Raw genomic sequence first — 17566 nt, forward strand, 5'->3', positions numbered from 1 at the left:
AGAAGAGGTTCAAATCATAGAAAGTGAGAGTGTTGGTCCTCTTGCACTTAAGTCGGTATTGTGCTATTGTATTAAATTCGGATGCAATTTCGGTGTTTCATCGTCAAGAAGAAGGTCCAAGGGATACAGTAAACCTTAAGTGAAGTATCGGAATCTAAACCGGGACTCACAGGAGAGGTTCAAATCATAGAAAGTTAGAGTGTCAGTCCTCTTGTACTTAAGTCGGCATTGTACTTTTGTATTAAATTGGGATGCAAACTCTGTGTTTCATCGTCAATTAGAAGGTCCAAGGGAAACAGTAAACCTGAAGTGAAGCATCGGAATCTAAAACTGGACTCACAGGAGAGGTTCAAATCATAGAAAGTGAGAGTGTCAGTCCTCTTGTACTTAGGTCGGCATTGAGCCTTTTGAATTTAATTCCGATGCAATTTCTGTGTTTCATCGTCAATAAGTTGGTGCAAGGTATACAGCATACCTGAAGTGAAGCATCGGAATCTAAATCTGGACTCACAAAAGAGGTTCAAATCATAGAAAGTGAGAGTGTTGGTCCTCTTCTACTTAGGTCGGCATTGTGCCTTTTGATTTTAATTGCGATGCAATGTCTGTGTTTCATCGCCAATAAGAACGTCCAAGGGATACAGTAAACCTGAAGTGAACATCGGAATCTAAAACTGGACTCACAGGAGAGATTCAAATCTTAGAAAGTTAGCGTGTCACTCCTCTTGTACTTAAGTCGGTATTGTGCTATTGTATTAAATTCGGATGCAATTTCGGTGTTTCATCGTCAATAAGAAGGTCCAAGGGATACAGTAAACCTTAAGTGAAGCATCGGAATCTAAAACTGGACTCGCAATAGAGGTTCAAATCATAGAATGTTAGAGTGTCAGTCCTCTTTTACTTAAGTCGGCATTGTGCCTTTTGTTTTAAATTCGGATCCAATTTCTGTGTTTCATCGTCAATAAGAAGGTCGAAGGAATAGAGTAAACCTAAAGTGAAGCATCAGAATCTAAAACTGGACTCACAGGAGAGGTTCAAATCATAGAAAGTTAGAGGGTCGGTCCTCTTTTACTTAAGTCGGCATTGTGCTTTTTGTATTAAATTCCGATGCAATTTCTGTGTTTCATCGTCAATCAGAAGTTGCAAGGAAATACAGTAAACCCGAAGTGAAGCATCGGAATCTAAAACTGGACTCACAGGAGGGATTCAAATCACAGAAAGTGAGAGTGTCAGTCCTCTTGTACTCAAGTCGGCATTGTGCCATTTGTATTAAATTCGAATGCAAATTCTGTGTTTCATCGTCAGTAAGATTGTCCAAAATCTACAGTAAACCTGAAGTGAAGCATCGGAATCTAAATCTGGACTCACAGAAGAGGTTCAAATCATAGAAAGTGAGAGTGTTGGTCCTCTTCTACTTAGGTCGGCATTGTGCCTTTTGATTTTAATTGCGATGCAATGTCTGTGTTTCATCGCCAATAAGAACGTCCAAGGGATACAGTAAACCTGAAGTGAACATCGGAATCTAAAACTGGACTCACAGGAGAGATTCAAATCTTAGAAAGTTAGCGTGTCACTCCTCTTGTACTTAAGTCGGTATTGTGCTATTGTATTAAATTCGGATGCAATTTCGGTGTTTCATCGTCAATAAGAAGGTCCAAGGGATACAGTAAACCTTAAGTGAAGCATCGGAATCTAAAACTGGACTCGCAATAGAGGTTCAAATCATAGAATGTTAGAGTGTCAGTCCTCTTTTACTTAAGTCGGCATTGTGCCTTTTGTTTTAAATTCGGATCCAATTTCTGTGTTTCATCGTCAATAAGAAGGTCGAAGGAATAGAGTAAACCTAAAGTGAAGCATCAGAATCTAAAACTGGACTCACAGGAGAGGTTCAAATCATAGAAAGTTAGTGGGTCGGTCCTCTTTTACTTAAGTCGGCATTGTGCTTTTTGTATTAAATTCCGATGCAATTTCTGTGTTTCATCGTCAATCAGAAGTTGCAAGGAAATACAGTAAACCCGAAGTGAAGCATCGGAATCTAAAACTGGACTCACAGGAGGGATTCAAATCACAGAAAGTGAGAGTGTCAGTCCTCTTGTACTCAAGTCGGCATTGTGCCATTTGTATTAAATTCGAATGCAAATTCTGTGTTTCATCGTCAGTAAGATTGTCCAAAATCTACAGTAAACCTGAAGTGAAGCATCGGAATCTAAAACTGGACTCACAGGAGAAGTTGAATCATAGAGAGTTAGAGTGACACTCCTCTTGTACTTAAGTCGGTATTGTGCCATTTGTATTAATCTCGGATGCAATTTCTGTGTTTCATAGACAATAAGAAAGTCCAAGGGATACAGTAAACCAGAAGTGAAGCATCGGAATCTAAGACTGGACTCTCAGGAGAGGTTCAAATCATAGAAAGTTCGAATGTCAGTCCTCTTGTACTTAAGTCGGCATTGTACCTTTTGTATTAAATTCTGATACAATTTCTGTGTTTCATCGTCAATAAGAAGGTGCAAGGTGTACAGTAAACCTGTAGTGAAGCATCGGAATCTAAGACTGGACTCTCAGGAGAGGTTCAAATCATAGAAAGTTCGAATGTCAGTCCTCTTGTACTTAAGTCGGCATTGTACCTTTTGTATTAAATTCTGATACAATTTCTGTGTTTCATCGTCAATAAGAAGGTGCAAGGTATACAGGAAACCTGAAGTGAAGCATCGGAATCTAAATCTGGACTCACAGGAGAGGTTCAAATCATAGAAAGTTAGAGTGTCAGTCCTCTTCTACTTAGGTCGGCATTGTACATTTTGAATTTAATTCCGATGCGATTTCTGTGTTTTATCGTCAATAAGAAGTGCCAAGGGATACGGTAAACCTGAAGTGAAGCATCGGAAACTAAAACTGATCTCACAGGAGAGGTTCGAATCATAGAAAGTGAGAGTGTCAGCCCTCTTGTACTTAAGTCGGCATTGTGCCGTTTGTACTAAATTCGGATGCATCTTCAGCGTTTCATCGTCAATAAGAAGGTCCAAGTGATACAGTCAACCTGAAGTGAAGCATCAGAATCTAAAACTGCACTCACAGGAGAGGTTCAAATCATAGAAAGTGAGAGTGTCAGTCCTCTTGTACTTAAGTCGGCATTGTGCCATTTGTATTAAATTCGGATGCAATTTCTGTGTTTTATCGTCTACAAGAAGGTCCAAGGGATACAGTAAACCTGAAGTGAAGCATCGGAATCTAAATCTGACCTCACAGGAGAGGTTCAAATCATAGAAAGTGAGAGTGTCAGTCCTATTTTGCTTAAGTCGGCATTGTGCGTTTTGAATTTAATTCCGATTCAATTTCTGTGTTTCATCGTCAATAAGAAGGTCCAAGGGATACAGTAAACCTGAAGTGAAGCATCGGAATCTAAAACTGGACTCACAGAAGAGGTTCAAATCATAAAAAGTGAGAGTGTTAGTCCTCTTTTACTTAGGTCGGCATTCTGCCTTTTGAATTTAATTCCGATGCAATGTCTGTGTTTCATCGCCACTAAGAACGTCTAAGGGATACAGTAAACCTGAAGTGAAGCATCGGAATCTAAAACTGGACTCACAGGAGAGATTCAAATCATAGAAAGTTAGAGTGTCACTCCTCTTGTACTTAAGTCGGTATTGTGCCTTTTGTATTAAATTGGGATGCATTTTCTGTGTTTCATCATCAATCAGAAGTGCAAGGTATACAGTAAACCCGAAGTGAAGCATCGGAATCTAAATCTGACCTCACAGGAGAGGTTCAAATCATAGAAAGTGATACTGTCTGTCCTCTTGTAGTTAAGTCGCCATTGTGATTTTTGTAATAAATTCGGATGCAATATCTGTGTTTCATCGTCAAAAAGAAGGTCCAAGGGATACAGTAAACCTGAAGTGAAGCATCGGAATCTAAACCTGGACTCACAGGGGAGGTTCAAATCATAGAAAGTTAGAGCGTCAGTCCTCTTATACTTAAGTCGGCATTGTACCTTTTTTTTATTAAGTTCGAATGCAAACTCTGTGTTTCATCGTCAATTACGATTTCCAAGGGATACAGTAAACCTGAAGTGAAGCATCGGAATCTAAAACCGGACTCACAGGAGAGGTTCAAATCATAGAAAGTGAGAGTGTCAGTCCTCTTGTACTTAGGTCGGCATTGTGCTTTTTGAATTTAATTCCGATGCAATTTCTGTGTTTCATCGTCAATAAGAAAGTGCAAGGTATACAGTAAACCTGAAGTGAAGCATCGGAATGTAAAACTGGACTCACAGAAGAGATTCAAATCATAGAAAGTGAGAGTGTTAGTCCTCTTCTACTTAGGTCGGCATTGTGAATTTTGTATTAAATTCGGATGCAATTTCGGTGTTTCATCGTCAATAAGAAGGTCCAAGGGATACAGTAAAACTTAAGTGAAGCATCTGAATCTAAAACTGGACTCGCAATAGAGGTTCAAATCATAGAATGTTAGAGTGTCAGTCCTCTTTTACTTAAGTCGGCATTGTGCCTTTTGTATTAAATTCAGATGCAATTTCTGTGTTTCATCGTCAATAAGAAGGTCGAAGGGATACAGTAAACCTAGGGTGAAGCATCAGAATCTAAAACTGGACTCACAGGAGAGGTTCAAATCATAGAAAGTTAGAGGGTCTGTCCTCTTTTACTTAAGTCGGCATTGTGCATTTTGTATTAAATTCCGATGCAATTTCTGTGTTTCATCGTCAATCAGAAATTACAAGGTATACAATATACCCGAAGTGAAGCATTGGAATCTAAAACTGGTCTCACAGGAGGGACTCAAATCATAGAACGTGAGAGTGTCAGTCCTCTTGAACTTAAGTCGGCATTGTGCCATTTGTATTAAATTCGGATGCAATTTCTGTGATTCATCATCAATAAGAAGGTCCAAGGTATACAGTAAACCTGAAGTGAAGCATCGGAATCTAAAACTGGACTCACCGAAGAGGTTCAAATCATAGAAAGTGAGAGTGTTAGTCCTCTTCTACTTAGGTCGGCATTGTGCCTTTTGAATTTAATTCCGATGCAATGTCTGTGTTTCATCGCCAATAAGAACGTCCAAGGGATACAGTAATCCTGAAGTGAAGCATCGGAATCTAAAACTGGACTCGCAGTAGAGATTCAAATCATAGAAAGTTAGAATGTCAGTCCTCTTGTACTTAAGTCGGCATTGAGCCTTTTGTATTAAAATCGGATACAATTTCTGTGTTTCATCGTCAATAAGAAGGTGCAAGGTATACAGTAAACCTTCAGTGAATCATCGGAATCTAAAACTGGACTCGCAATAGAGCTTCAAATCATAGAATGTTAAAGTGTCAGTCCTCTTGTACTTAAGTCGGCATTGTACCTTTTGTATTAAATTCGGATGCAAAGTCTGTGTTTCATTGTCAATTAGAAGGTCCAAGGGATACAGTAAAGCTGAAGTGAAGCATCGGAATCTAAAACTGGACTCACAGAAGAGGTTCAAATCATAGAAAGTGAGAGTGTTAGTCCTCTTCTACTTAGGTCGGCATTGTGCATTTTAAATTTAACCCTGCTGTTCTGTTCACTTTTACTTGACATATATACTGTTCGGGTCAATATGACCCGACATATCAAAATGCTTTAGAAACATAAATTTTGGTACAGTTTTAGCTATCGACATTGTTGTTCTATTCCAGTACCTTGTTAGTAATAATAATAATAATAATAATAATAATAATAATGGTAATAATAATAATAATAACAATGCATACAACTTTATTGAGGGATATTTTTCATTTAAATATGCACATAAATTTGAAACAACAGACAGTTTCCATTACAGGCATTCAACTTAGAAAGCACTACAGTTTTTCCATACTTCTATTCTTATTGTTGACAGTTTAGACGTAAGTATTGACATTTTCTAACAACAGACAGTTGTCATTACAGATATTCATCTTAGAGCACACTACAGTACAGAACACACTACAGTTTTTTTATTACATTCCAACATAGAAAGCACTACAACTTTAGAATCCTCTCTTCTTACTGATTGTAGTTTAGGCACAAGTATTCACATAAATTTGAAACAACAGAATTTTCAATACAATCATCTTATAAAATACTACAGTTCTTTTCTTACTGCTTGCACTGTGGACACAAGTAGGTTACATGTTTCTTGCAAATATGTTTACTACATTTTCCACACACCATGTTTGTTTTATTGTCATTACTTGATGGACAGAACTTACAGCGTGCACGTTTTGTAGATTTTCTTGTTGTTACCGATTCTGACACACCACCCACATCATTCGGGTTTTGGATGCTTGTGACCATTCTCAAAGAATCTTCTGTTCTTGGGAAATGCGTTCTTGATGCAATATGTTCTTTTATCAGTGACTTTCCAAGTTCCTCCAAGAATATTCTCCTTCTAGTCAATTTGCTTGCATTCCAATTAGGGTCAACCGAAATCCACAAAACGTATGCATTATAAGCAGAAACATCAAGAATATTGTAGAAAACTATCATTGGCCACCTATTACTTTTTCGTTTGCATGTATATGTACCTAATAACTGATCAAGCGTGTCTACAGCACCTTTGGTTGAATTATAGTCCAAAATCATTTTTGGCTTCTTATCAGCCCTGTCACTGATTTCCGCATCATGGTGGAGAGTGCTCATAAGTACAACATTCTTGTGTCTCTTAGGAATATAATTAACCACAGTAGTGTCATTTGTGAAGTAAAATGAAGAGCTGTGTACCTCCTTGTTGGTCATTTTGTGTGGAAGCTCCGGCTTATTTTTCCGTATAGTTCCCAACATAGTCAATTTCCTTTTCAGAAGCAGCTGCCCCAAATTGTACGACGTAAAAAAGTTGTCACACGTGATATTCTGACCACGTAACTCAGAAGTGAGATCAGATACCACCCTCATTCCCTGATTTCTTTCTGGTGCCGCTCCACTCACCTTTCCTGTATAAATTTGGGCTTTCAGTACGTATGAAGTTTTGCTGTCACACATGGTCCATATTTTGATCCCATATTTTGCCGGTTTACTTGGGATATACTGCTTGAATGGACAGCGACCTCTAAATGCTACTAACTGCTCGTCAACAGTAACATTTTCTCCTGGATTATACAGTTTAGGAAGGACCTCTACCCACTTCTCCCAAATACTACGAATTGCGGCAAGTTTGTCAGTACGTCGTCTTTCCTCTCTAGTAGATTTCTTGTCAAATCGCAGGACACGTGATATCTTACAGAATGTTTCATGAGACATGGTTGCTCGAAATATGTTTCGCCCAGTATCTTTATCCCACAAACTTTTTGTAGACTCCCCATGAGATCGATATACACCCGCTAGGAGTAAGAGTCCTAAGTATGCATGGAAAACAGAACCATCAATATCTGTCCACTGTTCACCATAAACTCGCTGCCCTTCAATATTTGTCATCTCTATTATTTCATTTTGAAGCGCTGTGTGAAATACTGCTTCAAATGAACATTTTACATCAGATATTCTGCTGACTGCATACCTGGTAACTCCTGGGGTACTCTTGATGATGTTCGAAGCTGGTAGGCGACCATGTTGTGCTGGTGGATGCAACTGCCATTCTATATTCCCATTTTTAGAAAGAAAAGTCTCTACACTATTTTGTATGGGCTGTGGACTGTCGTAACTGTCATCGGAACACTCGCTTTCAGATGCATTGCTGATGTGATCTTCAAACTCAGAAAGTGATCCTTCATCTGGTGAGGCATTTACTATTTCTTCCAACTCACGATCATTCAATGGTCTCATCGCCATGGTGTCACAAGTCAAACTGGGCAGAAACAAAGCATTCCAATTATTGAGAACTGCCAATTATTATTTCCTGGGGAAAGCAACAAACAAGCCCATTGTTGTGAACGCATGGAGCTTTAGGTGATTGTTGAGAGTAAGTTGGAATGATGCAGTCACTATTCCCACACAACACAACAAAAATAATTTTCGCCATTTCCAGATTTTAGAAATAAATACGAGTTACACTAAACATATTTGTGTCGGGTCATTATGACCCGAACATTACATATGCAACTATTACAGTTGAAGCCCAAACTTCTTAAACTTTTTTAAAACCTTTTAAAACACATGCTGCTCATCCATTTTCAGACAAAGTCACAAAGTTTCATAAATATATATTGGTATTTACATAATGTAAAATAACGTTCATATTCGTTTCGGGTCATATAGACCCGAACAGAACAGCAGGGTTAATTCCGATGCAATTTCTGTGTTTCATCGTCAATAAGAAGGTCGAAGGGATACAGTAAACCTGAAGTGAAGCATCAGAATCTAAAACTGGACTCACAGGAGAGGTTCAAATCATAGAAAGTTAGAATGACAGTCCTCTTGTACTTAAGTCGGCATTGAGCCTTTTGTATTAAATTCGGATACAATTTCTGTGTTTCATATTCAATAAGAAGGTGCAAGGTATACAGTATACCTGAAGCGAAGCATCGGAATCTAAAACTGGACTCACAGGAGAGGTTCAAATCATAGAAAGTTAGAGTGTCAGTCCTCTTGTGCTTAAGTCGGCATTGTGCCATTTGTATTTAATTCGGATGCAATTCCTGTGTTTCATAGTCGTTAAGAAGGTCCAAGGGATACACTAAACCTGAAGTGAAACATCGGAATCTAAAACTGGACTCACAGGAGAGGTTCAAATCATAGAAAGTTTGAGTTCCACTCCTCTTGTACTTAAGTCGGTATTGTGCCTTTTGTATTAAATTCGGATGCAATTTCTGTGTTTCATCGTCAATAAGAAGGTCCAAGGTACACAGTAAACCTGAAGTGAAGCATCGGAATCAAAAACTGGACTCACAGGAGAGGTTCAATTCATAGAAAGTTAGAGTGTCTGTCCTCTTGTACTTACGTCGGCATTGTGACTTGTGTATTAAATTCGGATGCAAACTCTGTGTTTCATCGTCAATAAGAAGGTCCAAGGGATACAGTAAATCTGAAGTGAAGCATCGGAATCTAAAACTGGACCTACAGGAGAGGTTTAATTAAAGAAGGTTAGAGTGTCAGTCCTGTTGTACTTAAGTCGGCATTGTGCCTTTTGAATTTAATTTCGATGCAATTTCTGTGTTTCATCGTCAATAAGAAGGTCCAAGGTATACAGTAAACCTGAAGTGAAGCATCGGAATCTAAAACTGGACTCACAGGAGAGGTTCAAATCATAGAAAGTGAGGGAGTCAGTCCGCTTGTACTTAGGTCGGCATTGTGCCTTTTGAATTTAATTCCGATGCAATTTCCGTGTTTCATCGTCAATAAGAAGGTGCAAGGTATACAGTAAACCTGAAGTGAAGCATCGGAATCTAAAACTGGACTCACAGAAGAGGTTCAAATCATAGAAAGTGAGAGTGTTAGTCCTCTTCTACTAAGGTCGGCATTGTGCCTTTTGAATTTAATTCCGATGCAATGTCTGTGTTTCATCGCCAATAAGAACGTCCAAGGGATACAGTAAACCTGAAGTGAAGCATCGGAATCTAAAACTGGACTCACAGGAGAGATTCAAATCATAGAAAGTTAGAGTGTCACTCCTCTTGTACTTAAGTCGGTATTGTGCCTTTTGTATTGAATTCGGATGCAATTTCTGTGTTTCATCGTCAATAAGAAGGTCGAAGGGATACAGTAAACCTAGGGTGAAGCATCAGAATCTAAAACTGGACTCACAGGAGAGGGTCAAATCATAGAAAGTTAGAGGGTCTGTCCTCTTTTACTTAAGTCGGCATTGTGCATTTTGTATTAAATTCCGATGCAATTTCTGTGTTTCATCGTCAATCAGAAGTTGCAAGGTATACAATAAACCCGAAGTGAAGCATTGGAATCTAAACCTGGACTCACAGGAGGGACTCAAATCATAGAACGTGAGAGTGTCAGTCCTCTTGTACTTAAGTCGGCGTTGTGCCATTTGTATTAAATTCGGATGCAATTTCTGTGTTTCATCGTCAATAAGAAGGTCCAAGGTATACAGTAAACCTGAAGTGAAGCATCGGAATCCAAAACTGGACTCACAGAAGAGGTTCAAATCATAGAAAGTGAGAGTGTTAGTCCTCTTCTACTTAGGTCGGCATTGTGCCTTTTGAATTTAATTCCGATGCAATGTCTGTGTTTCATCGCCAATAAGAACGTCCAAGGGATACAGTAATCCTGAAGTGAAGCATCGGAATCTAAAACTGGACTCACAGGAGAGATTCAAATCAAAGAAAGTTAGAATGTCAGTCCTCTTGTACTTAAGTCGGCATTGAGCCTTTTGTATTAATATCGGATACAATTTCTGTGTTTCATCGTCAATAAGAAGGTGCAAGGTATACAGTAAACCTTCAGTGAATCATCGGAATCTATAACTGGACTCGCAATAGAGGTTCAAATCATAGAATGTTAAAGTGTCAGTCCTCTTGTACTTAAGTCGGCATTGTACCTTTTGTATTAAATTCGGATGCAAAGTCTGTGTTTCATCGTCAATTAGAAGGTCCAAGGGATACAGTAAAGCTGAAGTGAAGCATCGGAATCTAAAGCTGGACTCACAGAAGAGGTTCAAATCATAGAAAGTGAGAGTGTTAGTCCTCTTCTACTTAGGTCGGCATTGTGGATTTTAAATTTAATTCCGATGCAATTTCTGTGTTTCATCGTCAATAAGATGGTCGAAGGGATACAGTAAACCTGAAGTGAAGCATTAGGATCTAAAACTGGACTCACAGGAGAGGTTCAAATCATAGAAAGTTAGAATGGCAGTCCTTTTGTACTTAAGTCGGCATTGAGCCTTTTGTATTAAATTCGGATACAATTTCTGTGTTTCATCGTCAATAAGAAGGTGCAAGGTATACAGTATACCTGAAGTGAAGCATCGGAATCTAAAACTGGACCCACAGGAGAGGTTCAAATCATAGAAAGTTAGAGTGTCAGGCCTCTTTTACTTACGTCGGCATTGTGCCTTTTGTATTAAATTCCGATGCAATTTCTATGTTTCATCGTCGATAAGAAGGTGCAAGGTATACAGTAAACCTGAAGTGAAGCATCGGTATTTAAAACTGGACTCACAGGAGAGCCTCAAATCATAGAAAGTTAGAGTGTCAGTCTTCTTGTACTTAAGTTGGCATTGTGTAATTTGTATTAAATTCGGATGCAATTCCTGTGTTTCATAGTCGTTAAGAAGGTCCAAGGGATACACTAAACCTAAAGTGAAACATCGCAATCTAAAACTGGACTCACAGGAGAGGTTCAAATCATAGAAAGTTTGAGTTTCACTCCTCTTGTACTTAAGTCGGTATTGTGCCTTTTGTATTAAATTCGGTTGCAATTTCTGTGTTTCATCGTCAGTAAGAACGTCCAAGGGACACAGTAAACCTGAAGTGAAGCATCGGAATCAAAAACTGGACTCACAGTAGAGGTTCAAATCATAGAAAGTTAGAGTGTCTGTCCTCTTGTACTTACGTCGGCATTGTGCCTTTTGTATTAAATTCGGATGCAAACTCTGTGTTTCATCGTCAATAAGAAGGTCCAAGGGGTACAGTAAACCTGAAGTGAAGCATCGGAATCTAAAACTGGACCTACAGGAGAGGTTGAAATCATAGAGGGTTAGAGTGTCAGTCCTGTTGTACTTAAGTTGGCATTGTGCCTTTTGAATTTAATTCGGATGCAATTTCTGTGTTTCATCGTCAATAAGAAGGTCCAAGGTATACAGTAAACCTGAAGTGAAGCATCGGAATCTAAAACTGGACTCACAGGAGAGGTTCAAATCATAGAAAGTGAGAGTGTTAGTCCTCTTCTACTTAGGTCGGCATTGTGCCTTTTGAATTTAATTCCGATGCAATGTCTGTGTTTCATCGCCAATAAGAACGTCCAAGGGATACAGTAAACCTGATGTGAAGCATCGGAATCTAAAACTGGACTCACAGGAGAGATTCAAATCATAGAAAGTTAGAGTGTCACTCCTCTTGTACTTAAGTCGGTATTGTGAATTTTGTATTAAATTCGGATGCAATTTCGGTGTTTCATCGTCAATAAGAAGGTCCAAGGGATACAGTAAAACTTAAGTGAAGCATCGGAATCTAAAACTGGACTCGCAATAGAGGCTCAAATCATAGAATGTTAGAGTGTTAGTCCTCTTTTACTTAAGTCGGCATTGTGCCTTTTGTATGAAATTCGGATGCAATTTCTGTGTTTCATCGTCAATAAGAAGGTCGAAGGGACACAGTAAACCTAGGGTGAAGCATCAGAATCTAAAACTGGACTCACAGGAGAGGTTCAAATCATAGAAAGTTAGAGGGTCTGTCCTCTTTTACTTAAGTCGGCATTGTTCATTTTGTATAAAATTCCGATGCAATTTCTGTGCTTCATCGTCAATCAGAAGTTGCAAGGTATACAATAAACCCGAAGTGAAGCATTGGAATCTAAAACTGGACTCACAGGAGGGACTCAAATCATAGAACGTGAGAGTGTCAGTCCTCTTGTACTTAAGTCGGCATTGTGCCATTTGTATTAAATTCGGATGCAATTTCTGTGTTTCATCGTCAATAAGAAGGTCCAAGGTATACAGTAAACCTGAAGTGAAGCATCGGAATCTAAAACTGGACTCACAGAAGAGGTTCAAATCATAGAAAGTGAGAGTGTTAGTCCTCTTCTACTTAGGTCGGCATTGTGCCTTTTGAATTTAATTCCGATGCAATGTCTGTGTTTCATCGCCAATATAAATGTCCAAGGGATACAGTAAACCTGAAGTGAAGCATCGGAATCTAAAACTGGACTCACAGGAGAGATTCAAATCATAGAAAGTTAGAATGTCAGTCCTCTTGTACTTAAGTCGGCATTGAGCCTTTTGTATTAAAATCGGATACAATTTCTGTGTTTCATCGTGAATAAGAAGGTGCAAGGTTTACATTTAACCTTCAGTGAATCATCGGAATCTAAAACTGGACTCGCAATAGAGGTTCAAATCATAGAATGTTAAAGTGTCAGTCCTCTTGTACTTAAGTCGGCATTGTACCTTTTGTATTAAATTCGGATGCAAAGTCTGTGTTTCATCGTCAATTAGAAGGTCCAAGGGATACAGTAAAGCTGAAGTGAAGCATCGGAATCTAAAACTGGACTCACAGAAGAGGTTCAAATCATAGAAAGTGAGGGTGTTAGTCCTATTCTACTTAGGTCGGCATTGTGCATTTTGAATTTAATTCCGATGCAATTTCTGTGTTTCATCGTCAATAAGAAGGTCGAAGGGATACAGTAAACCTGAAGTGAAGCATCAGAATCTAAAACTGGACTCACAGGAGAGGTTCAAATCATAGAAAGTTAGAATGTCAGTCCACTTGCACTTAAGTCGGCATTGTGCCTTTTGTATTAAATTCGGATACAATTTCTGTGTTTCATCGTCAATAAGAAGGTGCAAGGTATACAGTATACCTGAAGTGAAGCTTCGGAATCTAAAACTGGACTCACAGGAGAGGTTCAAATCATAGAAAGTTAGAGTGTCAGGCCTCTTTTACTAACGTCGGCATTGTGGCTTTAGTATTAAATTCCGATGCAATTTCTATGTTTCATCGTCAATATGAAGGTGCAAGGTATACAGTAAACCTGAAGTGAAGCATCGGTATTTAAAACTAGACTCACAGGAGAGGTTCAAATCATAGAAAGTTAGAGTGTCAGTCCTCTTGTACTTAAGTCGGCATTGTGCCATTAGTATTAAATTCGGATGCAATTCCTGTGTTTCATAGTCGTTAAGAAGGTCCAAGGGATACACTAAACCTGAATTGAAGCATGGGAATCTAAAACTGGACTCACAGGAGAGGTTCAAATCATAGAAAGATAGCGTGTCACTCCTCTTGTTCTTAAGTCGATATTGTGCCTTTTGTATTAAATTCGGATGCAATTTCTGTGTTTCATCGTCAATAAGAAGGTCCAAGGGACACGGTAAACCTGGAGTGAAGCATCAGAATCTAAAACTGGACTCACAGGAGAGGTTCAAATCATAGAAATTTAGAGGGTCGGTCCTCTTGTACTTAAGTCGGTATTGTGCCATTTGTATTAAACTCGGATGCAATTTCTGCGTTTCATCGACAATAAGAAAGTCCAAGGGATACAGTAAACCAGAAGTGAAGCATCGGAATCTAAAAGTGGACTCTCAAGAGAGGTTCAAATCATAGAAATTTAGAATGTCAGTCCTCTTGTACTTAAGTCGGCATTGTGCCTTTAGTATTACATTCGGATACAATTTCTGTGTTTTATCGTCAATAAGAAGGTGCAAGGTATACAGGATACCTGAAGTGAAGCATCGGAATCTAAAACTGGTCTCACAGGAGAGGTTCAAATCATAGAAAGTTAGAGTGTCAGGCCTCTTTTACTTACGTCGGCATTGTGGCTTTTGGTTTAAATTCCGATGCAATTTCTATGTTTCATCGTCAATAAGAAGGTGCAAGGTATACAGTAAACCTGAAGTGAAGCATCGGTATTTAAAACTGGACTCACAGGAGAGGTTCAAATCATAGAAAGTTAGAGTGTCAGTCCTCTTGTACTTAAGTCTGCATTGTGCCATTTGTATTAAATTCGGATGCAATTCCTGTGTTACATAGTCGTTTAGAAGGTCCTAGAGATACACTAAACCTAAAGTGAAACATCGGAATCTAAAACTGGACTCACAGGAGAGGTTCAAATCATAGAAAGTTAGAGTGTCACTCCTCTTGTACGTAAGTCGGTATTGTGCCTTTTGTATTAAATTCGGATGCAATTTCTGTGTTTCATCGTCAATAAGAAGGTCCAAGGGACACAGTAAACCTGAAGTGAAGCATCGGAATCTAAAACTGGACTCACAGGAGAGATTCAAATCATAGAAAGTTATAGTGTCTGTCCTCTTGTACTTACGTCGGCATTGTGCCTTTTGTATTAAATTCGGATGCAAACTCTGTGTTTCATCGTCAATAAGAAGGTCCAAGGGATACAGTAAACCTGAAGTGAAGCATCGGAATCTAAAAGTGGACCTACAGGAGAGGTTGAAATCATACAAGGTTAGAGTGTCAGTCCTGTTGTACTTAAGTCGGCATTGTGCCTTTTGAATTTAATTCGGATGCAATTTCTGTGTTTCATCGTCAATAAGAAGGTCCAAGGGATACAGTAAACCTGAAGTGAAGCATCGGAATCTTAAACTGGACTCACAGGAGAGGTTTAAATCATAGAAAGTGAGAGTGTCTGTCCTCTTTTACTTGAGTTGTCATTGTGCCTTTTGAATTTAATTCCGATGCAATTTCTGTGTTTCATCGTCAATAAGAAGGTCCAAGGGATACAGTAAACCTGAAGAGAAGCATCGGAATCTAAAACTGGACTCACAGGAGAGGTTCAAATCATAGAAAGTGAGAGTGTCTGTCCTCTTTTACTTAAGTGGGCATTGTGCCTTTTGAATTAATTCCGATGCAATTTCTGTGTTTCATCGTCAATAAGAAGGTGCAAGGTATACAGTAACCCTGAAGTGAAGCATCGGAATCTAAAACTCGACTTACAGGAGAGGTTCAAATCATAGAAAGTGAGAGTGCTCACAGGAGAGGTTCAAATCATAGAAAGTTAGAGGGTCTGTCCTCTTTTACTTAAGTCGGCATTGTGCCTTTTGTATTAAATTCCGATGATATTTCTGTGTTTCATCGTCAATCAGGAGGTGCAAGTTATACAGAAAACCCGAAGTGAAGCATCAGAATCTAAAACTGGACTCACAGGGGGGTTTCAAATCATAGAAAGTGAGAGTGTCAGTCCTCTTGTACTTAAGTAGGCATTGTGCCATTTGTATTAAATTCGGATGCAATTTCTATGTTTCATCTTCAATAAGAAGGTCCAAGATATACAGTAAACCTGAAGTGAAGCATCGGAATCTGAAACTGGTCCTACAGGAGATGTTGAAATCATAGAAGGTTAGAGTGTCAGTCCTGTTGTACTTAAGTCGGCATTGTGCCTTTTGAATTTAATTCCGATGCAATTTCTGTGTCTCATCGTCAATAAGAAGGTCCAAGGGATACAGTAAACCTGAAGTGAAACATCGGAATCTAAAACTGGACTCACAGGAGAGGTTCAAATCATAGAAAGTGAGAGTGTCTGTCCTCTTTTACTTAAGTAGGCAATGTGCCTTTTGAATTTAATTCCTATGCAATTTCTGTGTTTCATCGTCAATAAGAAGGTGCAATGTATACAGTAACCCTGAAGTGAAGCATCGGATTCTAAAACTGGACTTACAGGAGAGGTTCAAATCATAGAAAGTTAGAATGTCAGTCCTCTTGTACTTAAGTCGGCATTGTGCCTTTTGAATTTAATTCCGATGCAATTTCTGTGTTTCATCGTCAATAAGAAGGTCCAAGGGATACAGTAAACCTAAAGTGAGGCATCGGAATCTAAAACTGGACTCACAGGAGAGGTTCAAATCATAGAAAGTGAGAGTGTCAGTCCACTTGTACTTAAGTCGGCATTGTGCGATTAGTATTAAATTCGGAGGCAATTTCTGTGTTTCATCCTCAATAAGAGTGTCCAAGGGGTAAAGTAAACCTGAAGGGAAGCATCGGAATCTAAAACTTTTACTTACAGGAGAGGTTCAAATCATCGAAATTGAGAGTGTCAGTCCTCTTGTACTTAAGTCGGCATTGTGCCATTTGTATTATATTCGGATGCAATTTCTGTGTTTCATCTTCAATAAGAAGGTCCAAGGGGTATAGTAAACCTAAAGTGAAGCATCGGAATCTAAAACTGGACTCACAGGAGAGGTTCAAATCATAGAAAGTGAGAGTGTCAGTCCTCTTGTACTTAAGTCGGCATTGTGCCATTTGTATTAAATTGGGATGCAATTTCTGTGTTTCATCGTCAATAAGAAGGTCCAAGGGATACAGTAAACCTGAAGAGAACCATCGGAATCTAAAACTGGACTCAAAGGAGAGGTTCAAATCATAGTAAGTTAGAGTGTCTGTCCTCTTGTACTTACGTCGGCATTGTGCCTTTTGTATGAAATTCGGATGCAAACTCTGTGTTTCATAGTCAATAAGAAGGTCCAAGGGATACAGTAAACCTGAAGTGAAGCATCGGAAACTAAAACTGGACTACAGGAGAGGTTGAAATCATAGAAGGTTAGAGTGTCAGTCCTGTTGTACTTAAGTCGGCATTGTGCCTTTTGAATTTAATTCCGATGCAATTTCTGTGTTTCATCGTCAATAAGAAGGTCCAAGGGATACAGTAAACCTGAAGTGAAGCATCGGAATCTAAAACTGGACTCACAGGAGAGGTTCAAATCATAGAAAGTGAGAGTGTCTGTCCTCTTTTACTTAAGTAGGCATTGTGCCTTTTGAATTAATTCCGATGTAATTTCTGTGTTTCATCGTCAATAAGAAGGTGCAAGGAATACAGTAACCCTGAAGTGAAACATCGGAATCTAAAACTGGACTTACAGGAGAGGTTCAAATCATAGAAAGTGAGAGTGTCAGTCCTCTTGTACTTAAGTCGGCATTGTGCCTTTTGTATTAAATTCGGATGCAATGTCTGTGTTTCATCGTCAATAAGAAGGTCCAAGGTATACAGTAAACATGAAG

This window comes from Schistocerca americana, chromosome 9, assembly GCF_021461395.2.
Source record: "Schistocerca americana isolate TAMUIC-IGC-003095 chromosome 9, iqSchAmer2.1, whole genome shotgun sequence".
In the NCBI taxonomy this organism is placed as follows: Eukaryota; Metazoa; Arthropoda; class Insecta; order Orthoptera; family Acrididae; genus Schistocerca; species Schistocerca americana.